The sequence below is a fragment of the Lissotriton vulgaris genome, chromosome 6 (assembly GCF_964263255.1).
Source record: "Lissotriton vulgaris chromosome 6, aLisVul1.2, whole genome shotgun sequence".
Lineage (NCBI taxonomy): Eukaryota > Metazoa > Chordata > Amphibia > Caudata > Salamandridae > Lissotriton > Lissotriton vulgaris.
The window spans coordinates 1,592,606,021-1,592,624,926 of record NC_141694.1 but is presented as its reverse complement, the minus strand read 5'-3'; the positions used below and the strand labels follow the sequence as shown (position 1 = coordinate 1,592,624,926).

At 47.5% G+C, this 18,906-nt stretch overlaps 1 protein-coding gene across 1 annotated transcript in view; it reads right to left on the bottom strand.

The window, feature by feature from the left end:
• The window catches only part of LHCGR (luteinizing hormone/choriogonadotropin receptor), a 1,044,354-nt gene that overhangs the window by 400,159 nt on the left and 625,289 nt on the right, over positions 1–18,906 (bottom strand). The gene's annotated exons all lie outside the window — the stretch shown is intronic.

The following is an 18,906-nucleotide window of genomic DNA, read 5'->3' as shown; positions in this document are numbered from 1 at the left end:
CCATGTCTTCCCTGGACCGGAAACAAGCTTCCGAGAACCGGTTTCTGGCATCCCAGCCGTCTCCAGCCCGGCTTGCTTGAATCCAGTGGCAAAGTGAGCAAGGGACTCACGTCTGAGCATACCCTGCCACACTTATGGCGGCCAAAAGCGGTACAAAAGGGGGTGGTGATGGACGGAGCATCTGAGTCAATCAAACACTCACACCCAGTCAAAAGATCTGGGTTTAATCCATCACCGTTCTTTAGCCCACTCTGCCACTCCAGTTCAGACATGGCTATATGCAAATCAGTCTGACCCTTTGCCTCATGGGAACAGTCCAGCCCGAACTGCCAGTAGCATTTGATTTACAGGCCCTGGCACACTTCAGTGCAGTTAATTAGGGACTTACCAGTAAATCAAATATGTCAATCGGAGATAACCCATGGTAATCACAATTTAGACAGGGAGCACTTGCACTTTGACACTAACCAGCAGTGTCAAAGTACCCAAAGCATCTAAGCCAGCAAAAATGAAATCCAGCACAGCATCAAACATATCGGAGATAGAAGCTAAAAGTCAGGGGAAACTACGCCAAAAATGCCAAGTTTAACAAATACAAACGCTGACCAAGTAAACAATTGACTGTATTGCTAGGCAAAGGTGAGAATATCACATTTGATAACTCAAGCATAATAGTTGAATACACATGTCAAACTTTCATAATTGAGTGAATTTAACCTGAGAACTAATGCAATAGAACTGGAGTGTAAAGTGATTAAAATGATAAATATTCAACAAGAGGGCCTACAAAACAACTGTTGAGTTTAACCATTTGCGAGCCCTGTAGAATGATGAAAGTAATAAGTACTTGAGAACTAACATTTGTTGCAGAGCAACACATTTCCTCCCTTGTAGCAGAAGTGGGAAAAATGGAAGCCTTCTGGAGCAAGCAACAAGCTGAATGAGCAATTGTGATGCTCAAAGCAGACTGACCAGTTCTTTATCATAATTTCCATAAAGAACTAACCTGGGACAGGAAACAGAAAGAACTGAAAGTAATCTTTCACCATAATTGATTGTAAAGGTCAGAGTAGAAACAGATGATAAAGTGCATAAACTTCCGAAAGAAATAATTAACCTGGAACAGAACTAAACTAAAATGAAAGGATCTGGGTTGTCAATGGACAGTCTGAACTAAACTACACAGGGTCTAAAAAGTATGGAGAATATGTCCACTTGAACCCGGCAAAGTGTTTGGTGTGGAACCCTAGACTGATAACCAGGACCAATGCCCAAAAACTTGTGACGAAACAGCCCAGCTGACAATGGCTGGTCTTTCTAATGTGCGAGGAAAGTGACATATATTGTCTTAATGCCACCTACCCAAAAAACCCTTCCCATCCTAATCCAAGCTATGGAATGGAACACCATCCTAGATGCTAAGAGACCACATTTACAAACAAGACTAGATTTAACTATATCTTTCAGTCTGTGGGTAGACTCAACCCTCTTGTAAATACTAAGATTTTGAACACATTCCCTTCCCTCAGGATGACCAGTTTTCCCTAGAGGGCTTAGAAAAAAATTATGTCCCAAACGAGGGGTAGGAACTTGAAATGCTAACTCCCAAGAAGTCTCAGAGGGAAGCTATCTCTTCTAATCAATCAGAAACTGAGAAGTTCCTCTATAAATTCTAAAGTCACATATTTCATTTTTTCTTACTCCTCTTGTCCTTTACATAACTGATGAACAGGTGAAAACTCTTTTCTTCCTAAATCTTTCAGCAGATGAATCTGGTTTAAAAAGTGATACATAAGTGGAAGTGAATATCTTCCAGAAAAATTGCAATTTTAGTCGTCAATGAGTGAATAGATAATATGGGCAAAGTATAATGGACCATAGTGTCTCTGACCCAGTTTATGAGAAGTCTATGAGGAGTTATTTCACCTTGAATTTGGAGCTGGTTTGCGAAGTCTATTTGTCTTAATTTATCAAGTGTTTTGTTATAGTCTCTCTCCTGTCTGATGGTTTTCATAGTTTCCAATGCTGTGGGAACTTGTTCTTCAACATAAGAAGTTACTGGAAGGCCCTTATGATGGAATGAATAGGTTGTAAAAAAGGTATTAAAAAAATACATAGCATTACTAGAGGTAAACTTTGCAGTAGGCAGAAGAGATGTCTAATTTGTTTGGGTGGCATTTACTATAGAGCAAAGGTAAGACTTTCTGATTGACATTTCGTCTGGGCTTGAAACCCAGATGAGATTAGCATTGTGAATTGTAGAGTTGAAACCAAAATTTAGAGATGAACTGAGTATCACAGACTGAAAGTATCTTTGTTGGAAGAGTTAAAATAAAAATAACCTCAAAAAACACAAAGAGCCAACCGGGAGAAGCTTGTTGCGCTATTCCAACACAAAAGTAAGATTTAAGGCGACCACAATAAACCACAGGTTGAAATACAGAGGGCAGACAGGTCCCAGATGAAAAGTTACCTTCACACTTATAGTTTTTTTAAGAGGGTAGAGCCCTCAGAGGGGAAAGGCTGGATCTGAAGACGGGATCATCAATGGTGGGCTGACAAAGGACGAGGTCCTGATGAAGCAGTCAATGATGATGTGAAAAGCTCAGTGTGGGAAAAGTCTGGAGTTCGTGCCCAGGAAGTCATCTGCATTAATCAGATGCTGCTCAGAGTCTGGCCTGTGCAGATTTCTATCTTCACCTTAGCAGTACAGGCTGAAGGCTGTAGTGAAGAGTTTTTTAAGTCATTGGATGCCGGTCGACATCCGGCCTACTGTAATGGATGTTCTACTGCTGAGAAGAACCTAGCGGCAGCTGCAGCAAATTCAGGCCCACCAGCGGATTAGCTGGCAGGCTGCTCCCGTGACAATTCACAATGCAAAAAATCTGCAAATAGTTTATAGGACTTAGGTTTACAGGTTTAGGCAGGAGGAGTACACTCTGACACCAGCCTAGGGTTTTTAAGGCCTCAGGAACAGCTTTTGGGAGTCCAAACTTTGTCCGACAGAAGCCACCAGCACGGTCCAGGGCAGGGCCAGTTTTTTTTTAGAAAAGTGAGCTTCGTATGACTTTTGTGTCCCTCTAGCTTAAAAGATGGTCAGCTAACTGACTCTTGAAATTCAGTTCTTTTCCCTGGGCATATGTGGGAACAGGTCCTGTCCTTAGGGTTATCCTTACAGGTATCAACAGCATGTGTAGTCCTTCTTCTGTCTTCCAAAGGTCCAGAAGTGTTCTGAAAAGGGTGACTACGGGTACTATATTTATGACTGGCTCTAACCTATCGGTTGGAGTGATTCCTAATCCCTCCCTAATCAAGAGGGAAAAGTTCCGGAGGTAACCCTACCTACTTTTGCAGCAGTTCCGGTGTGCCCTACTGCAAAAAACCCACAGTGTCCTTCTCAACCTGATGTCCAGTTGGCACAACCTTTATTCGCTTGAGCAGAGTGCCTGTGTCCACCCTAGAGGTTTGGCCAGGGAAATGAGCAATCCCCTCCTCTATAGTTACTCAAAATCAGTTCTGGGGACAGTCCGTCTTCTACTGGGATTGGTGCCTGACTAGCTATAATGACAAGAGAGGGAGCAGGCCCAGATAATAGCTACATCTGCCTGTGACAGGGTAGGTCTTTTTGAAGATGATTAAGTCCTTGGGCACTGCTCAAATGATCATCTTGTCATAGGAACAGAGAACCTCCTCACACCCAATGCATTTATCTTAGCTCTGGGATCAAGTTCACATCCAGGAACTATTCAGCACTTGGGTTACAGTTGGGAGCTTATGCAAATGAGGTTCTAAAGACTTTAGGCAGGCAAAGGTGACTTTTCGGAAAATTATTTTGTATCATATTTAGTACAAATCTGGCTTCACCAAAGAACTGGATTTATAATAAATATTTTAAAAAGCACCAGAAATGTAAAGCTGGGTCCTGGGTGGAGATAACCTTTTTTTAACTTTAACATTAAGTACCAATGCTTTCCTCTGGAACAGCTAACCCTGCTACAGTGAAAATAGCTTTGTATTTCTTTGCATAGTATGCACATTTTTTTACATTACACTTTTATATCTTTTACTTTTAAATACTGTGGGACTTTCTGCAGGGTCATTCCCAAACTTGTTACCTTTACCGTCCTGGTTTCTAAATACATTTCTGTTGGCTCTTAAGACTATCCACACTTTACCACTAACCAGTGTTAAAGTGATTGTTCTTTCCCCTTAAAACAAGGTAGAGTTGGTTCATACCCAATTATCATATTTAATTTAATTGTAAGTCCTTAGTAAGGTGGTACTATCTGTGTCCAGGGCCTCTACATTAAATACTACTAGTGGTCCTGCAGCACTGACTGTACCCTTGCATCTCTCGTCGACAGCGCTGGACTCCGCACCGCAGCCTTCCAGCTCCTCGGAACCAATGCATCACTTTAACTGTGTGGCGCTTCCTCTTCACCTCAGAAAACCCTCATAGGCGGGATTCTTGACGATGACTCTGGGCCTCACATCACAGCCTCGCGGCACCTCAGAATCGATGCTTCGCTTCGGCTGTGTGAAGAATCTTCTATGCCGATCCTTTAAATGCTCAGCAAACAGAGGATTTAAGGTACTTCGTTCAGTGGGCCTAACTGGTTTTCTGTAGCAGGCCCTTGCTACAAGAAAATTGGCCTGATCTTGTGACTTTGTCCCGGTCTGGCGCAAACACATATCCACAGTTGGTGTTTTGTGCTTTTTGGTGCTATTTTCACCAAAAGCTTTAAAATTGCATATCTCCAGTTCTACAGATTAAATTATTTTTGTTTTGGTCGTTTTATTAATTAAAGATCACTCTATTTTTATAACTAGGTGTGGGATCCTTGCTGTTTGAAAGTAAGTTAAGTAAGTTAAGTTAAGCCTGACTGTTCTGTGCCAAGCTACCGGAGGGTTGATCACAGGTTAATTTAGGGCTGGCTTGTGCCTCATCCTGACCAGCATTGCGGTTGATGCTTGACTAGGGCTCACACCTCAGTCGACCACCAACCCCATTTCTTACAAATACCATGCCCCCTGCCTTCTCTTGCAATAAAATTTACTTAGGATGACATATTAATTTTTAAAATGAGGTTTAGACCTGTGAAAAGGGGTTAGCGGGGTATTGGTTCAGGCTTGCAGTCATGTTTTGCACAGTCAATCTAGTGGTGGCACAAGGTGTGCTGTAGTCCACTAGTGACATTTAACTTACAGACCCTGGGTGGACATTGTACTATATAATAGGGACTTGTAAGTATGTTAAATATATCAATTAGAAGAGTAGTCAATTTCAACATGTCTTAGGGGTCAAAGCACATGGATCGGTGCCTGGTTAGAGAAGTTCCAGTGCCCAGAGTAAACAAGCATTTGCAATGCAATAGGTCTTGCATTAGGAAATTATGAGCTATTGGTATTGTAAATGACAAATATTTTATTTATGTGTTGGTTTTGAAAATAGCAAAATTAATAGCTTTGTCATTTACAATGCCAATAGTTTTAACTTCCGCAAATATGACACCTACAGCATTTGTAATGCAATATTTATTGTATTTACATGACTTAGATGTATTAATATTACAAATAACAATGGCTTTTATTTTTTTTAAATAATTAATACTTGAATAAAAGTTATTGTAATTTATAATGGCAATAGCTTAAACTTTTGTAAATAACTTTTGGGAAGATTATGTTCAGTGTATTTTATTGTGATGAAAAACCAAGAACAGCAGTGAAATATTAACACTTTTTTATGACATTTGTAATAAAGCTTGAAACATTGAGAGAACATATTAGAACCAGTTGTTGTTGAATGGTTGCACAGAGTGATGCTGTGTCCTTCAGTGGTGCTGAGTGATGCTGTGTCCTTCAGTGGTGCTGAGTGATGCTGTGGCATTCAGTGGTGCTGAGTGATGCTGTGGCATTCAGAGGTGCTGCAGCGTTGAGTGGTGCTGAGTGATGCTGTGGCGTTGAGTGATGCTGTGGCATTGAGTAATGATGTGACATTGAGTGATGCTGTGACGTTGAGTGATGCTGTGGCATTGAGTGACGCTGTGGCGTTGAGTGATGCTGTGGCGTTGAGTGATGCTGTTGTGTTGAGTGATGCTGTGGCATTGAGTGATGCTGTGCCGTTGAGTGGCGCTGTGGCGTTGAGGGGTGCTATCGCATTCAGTGGTGCGGAGTGATTCTGTGGTGCTGAGTGATGCTGTGGCATTCAGTGGTACTGTGGCGTTGAGTGGTGCAAAGTGATGCTGTGGCGTTGAGTAATGCTGTGACGTTAAATGATGCTGTGGTGTTGAGTGATGCTGTGGCGTTGAGTGATGCTGTGGCGTTGAGTGATGCTGTGGCATTGAGTGATGCTGTGGCATTGAGTGATGCTGTGGCGTTGAGTGATGCTGTGGCATTGAGTGATGCTGTGGCATTGAGTGATGCTTTGGCTTTGAGTGGTTGCTGTGGCATTGAGCAATACTGTGGTGTTGAGCGATTCTGTGGCATTGAGCGGTGCTGTGGCGTTGAGCGGTGCTGTGGCGTTGAGCGATGCTGTGGCATTGAGCGATGCTGTGGGGTTGACTGATGCTGTGGCGTTGAGTGGAGTTGTGGCGTTGAGTGGAGTTGTGGGGTTGCGTTGAGTTGTGGCATTGAGTGGAGTTGTGGCATTGAGTGGTGGTGTGGCGTTGAGTGGTGCTGTGGCTTTGAGTGGTGCTTTGGCGTTGAGGGGTGCTGTGGCGTTGAGGGGTGCTGTGGTGTGGCGTTGAGGGGTGCTGTCGCGTTGAGGGGTGCTGTGGCATTCAGTGGTGCTGAGTGATTATGTGGCACTGAGTGATGCTGTGGCGTTGAGTGATGCTGTGACGTTGAGTGGTGCTGTGACGTTGAGTGGTGCTGTGACGTTGAGTGGTGCTGTGGCGTTAAGTGTTGCTGTGGCGTTGAGTGGTGCTGTGGCGTTGAGTGGTGCTGAGTGATGCTGTGGAGTTGAGTGATGCTGTGGGCAGATTGATGCTGTGGTGACACTGAGTGATGTTGTGGTGGTGACGAGTGATGCTGTAGCGTTCAGTGATGCAGTGGTAGCGCATAGTGATGTTGTGTTGCCACTGAGTGATGTTGTGGTGCCCCTGTGTGATGTTGTGGTGCCCCTGTGTGATGTTGTGGTGCCCCTGTGTGATGTTGTGGTGCCCCGGTGTGAAGTTGTGGTGCCCCGGTGTGATGTTGTGGGGCCCCTGAGTGATGTTGTGGGGCCCCTGAGTGATGTTGTGGGGCCCCTGAGTGATGCTGTGGTGATGCAATAGATAGAGTGAGGGCGATAGAGTGAGGGCGATAGAGTGAGGGCAATAGATAGTGAGGGCAATAGATAGTGAGGGCGATAGATAGTGAGGGCGATAGATAGTGAGGGCGATAGATAGTGAGGGCGATAGATAGTGAGGCGATAGATAGAGGTGTAGAGAAAGATGTAGAGAGAGAGGGGTGTAGAGAGAGAGGGGTGTAGAGAGAGAGGGGTGTAGAGAGAGAGGGGTGTAGAGAGAGAGGGATGTAGAGAGAGGAGGGTGTAGAGAGAGAGGGGTGTAGAGAGAGGGGGGTGTAGAGAGAGAGGGGTGTAGACAGAGAGGGGTGTAGACAGAGAGAGGGGTGTAGAGAAAGAGAGAGGGGTGTAGAGCGAGAGGGGTGTGGAGAGAGAGGGGAATGGAGAGAGGGGGTGTAGAGAGAGGGGTGTAGAGAGAGGGGTGTAGAGAGGGGGTGTAGAGAGGGGGTTGTAGAGAGAGAGGGGTGTGGAGAGAGCAGGGTGTAGAGAGAGAGGTGTAGAGAGAGGGGTGTAGAGAGAGGGGTGTAGAGAGAGAGGGGTGTAGAGAGAGAGGGATGTAGAGAGGGGGGCGTAGAGAGGGGGGTGTAGAGAGAGGGTTGTAGAGAGAGAGGGGTGTGGAGAGATCGGGGTGTAGAGAGAGGGTTGTAGAGAGAGAGGGGTGTAGAGAAAGAGGGTTATAGAGAGAGAGGGGTGTATAGAAAGAGGGGTGTAGAGAGAGAGGGGTGTAGAGAGAGGGGGTGTATAGAGAGAGGATTGTAGAGAGAGGGGTGTGGAGAGAGCGGGGTGTAGAGAGAGAGGGGTGTAGAGAGAGAGGGGTGTAGAGAGAGGGGTGTGGAGAGAGAGGGGAATGGAGAGAGGGGGTTGACAGAGAGGGGTGTAGACAGAGAGGGGTGTAGAGAGAGGGGGGTGTAGAGAGAGGGGGATGTAGAGAGAGGGGTGTAGACAGAGAGGGGTGTAGACAGAGAGAGGGGTGTAGACAGAGAGAGGGGTGTAGACAGAGAGAGGGGTGTAGAGAGAGAGGGGTGTGGAGAGAGAGGGGAATGGAGAGAGGGGGTTGAGTGGTGCTGTGGCATTAAGTGGTGCTGAGTGATGCTGTGGAGTTGAGTGATGCTGTGGGCAGATTGATGCTGTGGTGGCACTGAGTGATGTTGTGGTGGTGACGAGTGATGCTGTAGCGTTCAGTGATGCAGTGGTAGCGCATAGTGATGTTGTGTTGCCACTGAGTGATGTTGTGGTGCCCCTGAGTGATGTTGTGGTGCCCCTGTGTGATGTTGTGGTGCCCCTGTGTGATGTTGTGGTGCCCCGGTGTGAAGTTGTGGTGCCCCGGTGTGATGTTGTGGGGCCCCTGAGTGATGTTGTGGGGCCCCTGAGTGATGTTGTGGGGCCCCTGAGTGATGCTGTGGTGATGCAATAGATAGAGTGAGGGCGATAGAGTGAGGGCGATAGAGTGAGGGCAATAGATAGTGAGGGCAATAGATAGTGAGGGCGATAGATAGTGAGGGCGATAGATAGTGAGGGCGATAGATAGTGAGGGCGATAGATAGTGAGGGCGATAGATAGTGAGGCGATAGATAGAGGTGTAGAGAAAGATGTAGAGAGAGAGGGGTGTAGAGAGAGAGGGGTGTAGAGAGAGAGGGGTGTAGAGAGAGAGGGGTGTAGAGAGAGAGGGATGTAGAGAGAGAGGGGTGTAGAGAGAGGGGGGTGTAGAGAGAGAGGGGTGTAGACAGAGAGGGGTGTAGACAGAGAGAGGGGTGTAGAGAAAGAGAGAGGGGTGTAGAGCGAGAGGGGTGTGGAGAGAGAGGGGAATGGAGAGAGGGGGTGTAGAGAGAGGGGTGTAGAGAGAGGGGTGTAGAGAGGGGGTGTAGAGAGGGGGTTGTAGAGAGAGAGGGGTGTGGAGAGAGCAGGGTGTAGAGAGAGGGGTGTAGAGAGAGGGGTGTAGAGAGAGAGGGGTGTAGAGAGAGAGGGATGTAGAGAGGGGGGCGTAGAGAGGGGGGTGTAGAGAGAGGGTTGTAGAGAGAGAGGGGTGTGGAGAGATCGGGGTGTAGAGAGAGGGTTGTAGAGAGAGAGGGGTGTAGAGAAAGAGGGTTATAGAGAGAGAGGGGTGTAGAGAAAGAGGGGTGTAGAGAGAGAGGGGTGTAGAGAGAGGGGGTGTATAGAGAGAGGATTGTAGAGAGAGGGGTGTGGAGAGAGCGGGGTGTAGAGAGAGAGGGGTGTAGAGAGAGAGGGGTGTAGAGAGAGGGGTGTGGAGAGAGAGGGGAATGGAGAGAGGGGGTTGACAGAGAGGGGTGTAGACAGAGAGGGGTGTAGAGAGAGGGGGGTGTAGAGAGAGGGGGGTGTAGAGAGAGGGGGATGTAGAGAGAGGGGTGTAGACAGAGAGGGGTGTAGACAGAGAGAGGGGTGTAGACAGAGAGAGGGGTGTAGAGAGAGAGGGGTGTGGAGAGAGGGGAATGGAGAGAGGGGGTTGAGTGGTGCTGTGGCATTAAGTGGTGCTGAGTGATGCTGTGGAGTTGAGTGATGCTGTGGGCAGATTGATGCTGTGGTGGCACTGAGTGATGTTGTGGTGGTGACGAGTGATGCTGTAGCATTCAGTGATGCTGTGGTAGCGCATAGTGATGTTGTGGTGCCACTGAGTGATGTTGTGGTGCCCCTGAGTGATGTTGTGGTGCCCCTGTGTGATGTTGTGGTGCCCCTGTGTGATGTTTTGGTGCCCCTGTGTGATGTTGTGGTGCCCCTGTGTGATGTTGTGGTGCCCCGGTGTGATGTTGTGGGGCCCCTGAGTGATGTTGTGGGGCCCCTGAGGTATGTTGTGGGCCCCCTGAGTGATGCTGTGGTGATGCAATAGATAGAGTGAGGGCGATAGAGTGAGGGCAATAGATAGTGAGGGCAATAGATAGTGAGGGCGATAGATAGTGAGGGCGATAGATGAGGGCGATAGATAGTGAGGGCGATAGATAGAGGTGTAGAGAAAGATGTAGAGAGAGAGGGGTGTAGAGAGAGAGGGGTGTAGAGAGAGAGGGGTGTAGAGAGAGAGGGGTGTAGAGAGAGGGGGGTGTAGAGAGGGGGGTGTAGAGAGAGGGGGGTGTAGAGAGAGAGGGGTGTAGACAGAGAGGGGTGTAGACAGAGAGAGGGGTGTAGAGAGAGAGAGAGGGGTGTAGAGCGAGAGGGGTGTGGAGAGAGAGGGGAATGGAGAGAGGGGGTGTAGAGAGAGGGGTGTAGAGAGAGGGGTGTAGAGAGAGAGGGGTGTAGAGAGGGGGTGTAGAGAGGGGTTTGTAGAGAGAGAGGGGTGTGGAGAGAGCAGGGTGTAGAGAGAGAGGTGTAGAGAGAGAGGTGTAGAGAGAGGGAGTTAGAGAGAGGGGTGTAGAGAGAGAGGGATGTAGAGAGGGGGGTGTAGAGAGGGGGGTGTAGAGAGAGGGTTGTAGAGAGAGAGGGGTGTGGAGAGATCGGGGTGTAGAGAGAGGGTTGTAGAGAGAGAGGGGTGTAAAGAAAGAGGGTTATAGAGAGAGAGGGGTGTAGAGAAAGAGGGGTGTAGAGAGAGAGGGGTGTAGAGAGCGGGGGGTGTAGAGAGAGGGGGGTGTATAGAGAGAGGATTGTAGAGAGAGGGGTGTGGAGAGAGCGGGGTGTAGAGAGAGGGTTGTAGAGAGAGGGGTGTGGAGAGAGACGGGTGTGGAGAGAGAGGGGTGTAGAGAGAGAGGGGTGTAGAGAGAGGGGGGTGTAGAGAGAGGGATGTGTAGAGAGAGAGAGGGGTGTAGAGAGAGGGGGATGTAGAGAGAGGGGTGTAGACAGAGAGAGGGGTGTAGAGAGAGGGGTGTGGAGAGAGAGGGGAATGGAGAGAGGGGGTGCAGAGAGAGGGGTGTAGAGAGAGGTATAGATGCTTCCATAGCTAGGATTACGAGAGCTTGCCATCTCTGACAGCAAACAGTTTCAGAAGGAGCCTTTGGAGACCACGCTTATTTTCAAAGGCAACTGATTGCTCATATTGGAGGAGTCAGTTTGTTTGCAGACATTTTTGTCAGGGACAGGAAAGCCTGTGCCACGATCAGCTGGCAGCAATACATGCACTAGAAATATAAATGTTAGTGCGTGTATCGTTGCCAGCTGATTGCACCAGCGTGGCACAGGCTTTGCTGTCACTAATGCTTCTTGTTTAAAATAGTGATGGTGACCGGCAGCGCTTTCCACTAGTTACATTATACAATGACAGTTTAATATTTTTTGTAGACACTGGTAGATTAATCGGCTGGTCTGTTAAAGACATTTCCTGAGCTTCCGATTAATCTCCCCGTGTCTACAAAAAATATGAAACAGTCAATCATTGTGTAACGTAACTGGTGCTCGTAGAATCACTACAATTTAACAACAAGCGGGGGCTCTGCTCCGCGCTGAGGAGTGAAGCAGTTGAAGGAGGGGTGGCGAAATTGTGATAGGACCCAGATATTTCTACCACGCCAAATGGACTATTTTGCTTGTCAATGCTTTCTTCCATTCCGCTTTATACATGCCCTATAAAGTAAGCGAAAGGCGATTAATAAAACTATCAAACAAGTATCAGTGCAATGCAGTAAGAATACACCGGTCACTTGAAGGGGTCAAAGACTGCTGACAGCATTGTTTCCCCACATGTCGTCACCATGAACCAAAAACATGCCTGGCAAGCTCGGATTGGAGAGGAGTAATAGAAAGTAGAAACGATCAGAGACAGAGCCATTCACATGGCCTCCTCTGCACACTCCAATCCACTCTTTGAGATCATAGATTGCCCCGCCCCCTTCTTTGTGTCATTGTGCCTAGTGTATCCTGTGCCTCAGACACCACACACTGCCGCGCCATGGGGGACGCTGCCGCCGAGCGGAAGCTGAAACTAGTGACTCTGGTGAGTGAGCGACGCCCTGGCACACTTTTCAACTTGCTCCCTAGCAACCGGACTAGGCGGGACCCGGGCAACAGCAGCTCCAGGGCAAAAGCTGCTCCAGTTCTGGACGCAACACAGCTCACTAGTGCAGGGCAGCGCGTACGTGACTCAAGTATGTGGATCAAACGAAAAGCGCGATTTAGTGCATGGGTGAGGGGGCATATTTAGAAGGCCCTTGCGCCGCCTGTTGTCACTTTGAACATGGGGGAAAAGTGTCGCACCTGAGGTGCAAGGGGTTTGTAAATAAGCCCCCCGTGAACTTTTTTGCCTTGAAAACAGCTTCTTTCGAAACGCACTTTTGGGCCAGGGCATCCCGGTTTCGAAGCAGCTGTTCCGCAGTGTACACCAGACTGGTTCAAAGATGCCTTCTTTAGTAGCAGCTGCTATTTACTACCCTAAGGGCCACCAGCGCTATACAAAATGTTTATTGCAGTTTGAATTTTTTTGATATAGCGTTCACTCCATCAGATTTGTTAATTCACACTACTGTAGATTACAGGGTTGTTCATGACTCAATTCTGCAGTAGGTTTCGAAGTGTGACATTAAAATCTGTGCACTGCAGGCTGGTCACAGACACGATCATTAAGTACCTAAGTTCCAGATGCTCGAAAATACTGTGAATTAGGCTTAGTGCTAGTAAGTGGTGGACCTGATCGGGAAGTGGGGGCCATGCCCCCTAGCTCTTGTCCTGCTGTACCCGAGGGAAAGCACGTCTGCCTGGCGCCTAAAACTAGGAACATTGCTTGCATTTTATAATTGAAATGCAAGCTCTTTATTTGCGCAAGCTGCACCCACAGCCTACCTTTTTTTCAAATGAATTGTTTACATTCCAAACTTAAGATGCATCATAGATCCTGTTTCCTGGTCCGGCTTTTTCTCTGGGCGCTGTTTTGGCAACTGTGTATTCTCTAAAGTGGTTAAAGTGCAAACATATTACGGGCCCCGTCTGGAAGACAAGTGCTTCGGAGGTTGAACTATAATTTATAAAACAAGGCGAGGAAAGAACATCGGAAGATGAGAAAGAGGGGTGGGGATAATAGAAGGAGATGAGGACGGATAAGCAGAGGCCGGGAGAGAAAATAAAGAAAATGAGGCGAGAGTGGAGAAGATAACGAGGTAGACGAAAGGAGGGTCCGGCTGGGAGCTGGGAAAGGTGAAAAAGGGCTGAAAGGGAGGGGAGAATGCACGTAGCACATTCCAATGAAGTCTGGTGCAAGGCGTGGGGGGCGGGGGAGGGGAGCAGGTATATGGTGTTTGAGTTAGCAGCCTTTGATGTGCGAGCGAGTGGGAGGGAACAGCAGGGGGCGGAGAAGCAGATTGCCTTCAAGGCAGGAGGCAGGCAGAAGGCTGGGGCAAGCTCGTGCACGAGAGCACATGCACTCGTGGAAATCCTATTTTTTGGAGAGCTTAGTTTAACTCTTGGTTTCACTGCTATAGACTCGTCCTATTCCATTCCTGCGGAATGGAAATAGGGTGAGACCTAAAAAACCAGTAGCAGCATGGATATGACCATGTAAAGAGAGGCATTTTCCTTCCAGGACAAATATAAAAGAAAAGGGGAGCATCATCTGGACATTTAGAAGAAGTAATTAATCTGTTTGAGCAATTATTTTGAAGATATTCCTGAAGAGCTTCATGCTCAATTGGTGAGACACAAAAAATATTTTGACTAAATGGAGCTACTGCAAAAGTAATGAATCAATGGAGCAATCAAAATGTCTATGAGGTTGTAAAATATTATTTTTTTGTCTTTATAATGATATCAGAAAATTAAAGATACTTAACAGGAATAGATGTGCTATAGTTTACTTTGCTTGTGTTTGTTCCTTAAATTGCAAAGTGGCCTTCAGAATAATTAACAATGGCAATGTATTTAGATTGTTGATCTGCGGAAAGGGCTTGCATTCGGTTCCATCTTTTTCCTGAATTAGATGGGATCTGCTTGGGCATTTTGCAGTAAGGTGACATTTAGTACGACAGTATAGACAAAGCTTGATCTTCCATCTTCATCTCTTTCTCCTGTTCAGTTAAAGGACCATGAGGAAGTCCTAACTGCAAAGTGTAATCAGTCAAATCTTTTGTTTTTGCAAGAGCATTGAACTGAGCTATGTAGGTCTGCAAATCCTTAAACCCATGCTGAATTTCCACTAAATTGTCTTGCCCCTGTACCTTTTGTTTGTCAGCCAAACATCTCTTTAAAGGCACTTAAAAAGGCTGGGTTATTGTCAAGCAGAGGACTGGATTCTGATATATTTGTAGCCCATGCTAAAGTAGTTCCCGAAGTATTGCTACTACGAAAGAAAACTTTGGCTTTATTACGCCTACATAAATGCGGATTGGAGGTAACATGGATTAACTGACCAGGACAAGACTAACTTGCTATGGGTTGTACTGGCAAAACCGTGGTTTCTAGCAGTAGGATGTTAAGACTTGTAGTGTTCTTAACATTTTAAGGGCATAATTGTTAACACTTTCTGTCAGAGAATCAGTCAGAAATGAGTGCACCAGCATCAGACTGGGAATATATTAAGAACCACTACTACTTTTGCATGTATGTCATTTCTATTGCGCACACTTACCCAAAATGCGGTGGAGCACTGTATAGGGTCACAGACAAACTAGTTGTAGGAGTGATAGCTGGGTTGTGGATGGTTATTGCACAGTGATGTAGTGCTCTTTAAAGTGTTGAGTCTTCAACTCGTTTCTAAATTGGAGCAGCGTGTGGCCAATACTGATGGGTACAGAGGTGTTTTAGAACCTGGGTGCACACATGAAACAGGCCTGCTGCCTTGCTTTTTCCTGTATGCACTTCTTCTACAGTCAATGTGTCCTGGCTCCGAGTGTGCGCAAAACCACCAGATATAGTGATATTTTCTGCAGGATAAGCAGGTTTGATGGCTTTGTCAATGATGCACCTGGTTTTGAAGATGGCACGGTCCATGAGGGGGAGCCTCTGGAGTAATGTGATCATATTTTGAGAGGCCCTATATTAGATGTGCTGCATTGTGTAGGAATCCCGTAAGGGATAGCAGTGTAGAATCTGGGAGGCTATAGACCAGGGTGCACACAAAATCCAGGTTATATATTACTTCCATACATTGTCTCCAGACAAATCATCCTCTCAGGTAAAGGTCTTCCTGACAGGATGGCTGGGGAGGGGTTGTGCCCTACCCTGATTACATTTCACAGGGTGCAGCCTGCAGCACACACAAAGGCCTGCCGTTACCTTTGTCACCCTAGACAGCTTGGAGCTCGGACCAGGGGATGGGGCAGATATGACAAGAACCAGTTTTGGGGATAGGTCAGGGAATTCTCCCGCACAAAGGCTGGCACCAGGTATAAAAGTAGAACCATCAGAACCTCACATCAGTACACTCCTGGACCTGTAGAACATTCCGAGAAAGGGAATCCCTACTAATTGAGAAAAAGGGACTGCCCTGTTGACTGAAAATGGAAGATTTGACCTGCTTGCCTTAAACTCAGGCTACTCAAAATGAATCAAAGGGTCAGTTGGCTGACCTCCTGTGTGAGCCACATGGACACAACAAACTTCCAGAAGACGCCCTGGAGTCGCCCAGCTGAATAGCACCAACTGGACATGCTGGAGTGAGTCCTGATCTCCAACAGGTGCCACCAGGTCCTGGACCTTTGGCTCGTATCAAAGTAAACTTCTCCTGAACAAAATCAGAAAATACAGGGGCTTCGGGCTCCTCCTGACTGTGAAGTGACCTCTCGTGCTGAAAATCAACTGCCTAAAACCACCTACGCGATGCTCCAGCGGGACCTTCTCTTTACGTCTAGAGTGATGACTGGCAATTCGAGACCTGCTTCTTGCACTGAACAGCAACAGCCTACTGCAGTTGCCAAAGTGGAACATAAACAATGATCGGCTCTTCATGCTGCAGCAATGAGAGTTCATGGCTTAACCTGCTCCTTGCACCAACAGCAACCTCCTTGCAGCCCCGACCCACGTGAACGTCATAGTTTGTGCGAATTTTAAAAGATAACACTTCCCCAGGACTAACCTGGAACCAGCATCTGACCTGTGCTCCCTATTGGTCTGTATTTTCAAGGTTGTATTTTGTGCATCTGATGTAGACTAATTGCTTGTAATATCACTCTTGGCATGCCTTTTCCTTAATTTATTGTTACTCCCTTTTATGTATGTTTCTGCAAAGTTTGTTACTTTTTCAATTCTATTTGGTTTCGTTTAGTGCGTCCAAGGCTATTATGATTCATAAAGTACATAAATACTTACTGATTTACTGTAGTTTTCTTTAAAATGATCCCTTTTTAGCCCATTTACAAACTTAGTTTATGCTAATAACCAAGTTCAGAAGGCATTCTTGGGTTGCCCTGTTCTCTTTTCCTTCACCAAACAGTGACAGCACCAGATACCTTAAGACGGATAGGATCAGAGGTAACATCTAGTACGCCCCACTGAAAATTCTTTGTGAAGGAAAAGCCATACTGATTTTTACAGTAAAAGGCTATCAACATCCGCTTTTTCCATGTACACAATGGATAAAAAAAGAACACTGCTCAAGTAATCCGCATTCAAATTCACTCCCCCCATATGAAATGCTTACAGGGATAACAGATGAACGTCTGCCCATTTAAAATCTATGTTGTCACCATTGCCGGTGTTATACATTTTGTCCCTCCCCTTCCTTTTTTTTTTTTTAATTGGCCATAGTATTGTCTGTCCAAACAACAGCATTCATGAGATGAAGTATGTGAGCAAAGGATTAAAGGTCTCTCCATTCAGCTTCCAGTCCCCTTCAGTTGGATGAATGAAGGGACTTCAAACTGGATCATTCACCCTGAGCACTCCAAGAGCTGCAGAGTGCTCCCCAATCTATGGCGCTGGCATCTGCTGTCAAAATGAAAGGAGTAGATGAATACAAAGACATCTCTTTGGTTAGATTGGGAACTGAACTAATAATGAGCATGGACAGGAACCCTCAGAGGCAATTAGCACATATCTGACAAATGAACCCATTGATTTAGCAGACAATGCACTAATGTTTTAAGATGGTGAGCCCACAGTATGATAACATGGAGAATGATGTGTTTCTGATTCCTAAACAATGGGGCTGAATTTGATTGAAGTAGGACCTGAAGAGATGACTGCTGTTCCAATACCCTGGGATCTGGAAGGAAAAATGCCCAGGCCTTAGACGCCGATATCAGCAACCATCCCGGGCACCCACAGGCTTCAAATAGGGCCTCCTCCTGGGTTCCGCACCAATCTACCCCTTCCCTCCACCCCCCACAGTTGGCACCTTGGTCCGTGACCAGTGTATCGCTATGTCTCTCTTGGCCACTGCCACTGCAGTTCCCAAGAGCCGTTTGTCCATTCTGGAGCCATCTAGACCATCAAAGACCCCCAGCAGCATCAGCAGCGGATCGTGTGGGATCACCCATCCCAGGGCCTGTGAGAGCTCCCGCTCCACCCCTCGCCAGAACGCCACTAGCACCGGGCAGAGCCACACCATATGGTAAAAATCAGCAGAGGCTGTGCTGCATCTCGGGCAATCCGAAGAGGGACGCAGTCGGGCACGGAATAACTGCTCCGGGGTAAGGTATGCCGCGTGGAGATAGTATATCTGCACCAGGCGCAGCCTAGAGGACGTGGTTAGGGTTCTGGGTGCCATAAGGGCATCTATCCAGTCTGCCTCCTCCAAGGGGCCCACCCATCCCTCCCACCGCGCACAAAGTCGGTCCAGGGACGTGGGCCATTATTCACTAGGGAGCGGTAGATGCGGGACACTCCCCCCTTGCACAGATTCCCCATCATCACCTGGGCCTCCAGCGGGATGAACTCTGGAAGGGAAACAGGTGGGGAGAGGTGTGTGTAGAGGGCGTGGCGTAGTTGCAGGTAGCGAAAGTGCTGGGCATGGGAGAGGGCATGGCGCTGCTGAAGATCTGCAAATGTGCGAATATGGTCCCCCACCCAGACATCCTCAAGTACCGAGATTCCAATCAAGTCCCAGCGTCGGAACCCCGCCAGGAATGATACTTCCCGGCGCCAGGTCCCATGTCAGAGCGGTGTCTGCGGGTACGTTTTCGGTCCCACCCCACATGCCGCAGGGCGACGTGCCAGGCCAGGAATACCGTTCTGGTGATCGGAGCCATTGTCTGTGGCACCGGACTGCCATACAGGAGTGCCTGAACCTGCAGGAAATCCATTGCGTCGAGCTCCACCCAGTAGGCTGGGTCGGACCAGCCGCCCGCATACCAGTCGTGAATAACGATGAGTTTAGTGGCCATGTAGTAAAGGTGAAGGTGGGTCACCCCCATGCCTCCGTCAAAGGGGGGGATACGGCCATGTGCGAGGGATATACGCAGTCGTCCACCTCGCCAAAGAAACCAGGACAGGGCCCCGTCGAGTTCGCGGAACCAAGGGCACGGGAGGGGGATGGTGATGTTTTGCAGAATATAGAGGAAACGGGGGAGGACCATCATTTTGAAGAGTTCGCTCCTACCCAGGGGGTTGAGGGGGAGGGCCTGCCACCTCTTGAGGTCTGCTTTCATCCAGACGACCAAGGGCGTGATGTTCAGGGCCCATTCAAGCTCCGGCGTGAGAGCCACCCACACCCCAAGGTACTTGACCGAAAGGCGTCTGAGGGGAATAGTTGATTGCCAATCGTAGCAGTCTCTAGAGGGGTGAAGCGGGACCAGCGTGGACTTAGCCACATTAAGTCAGAG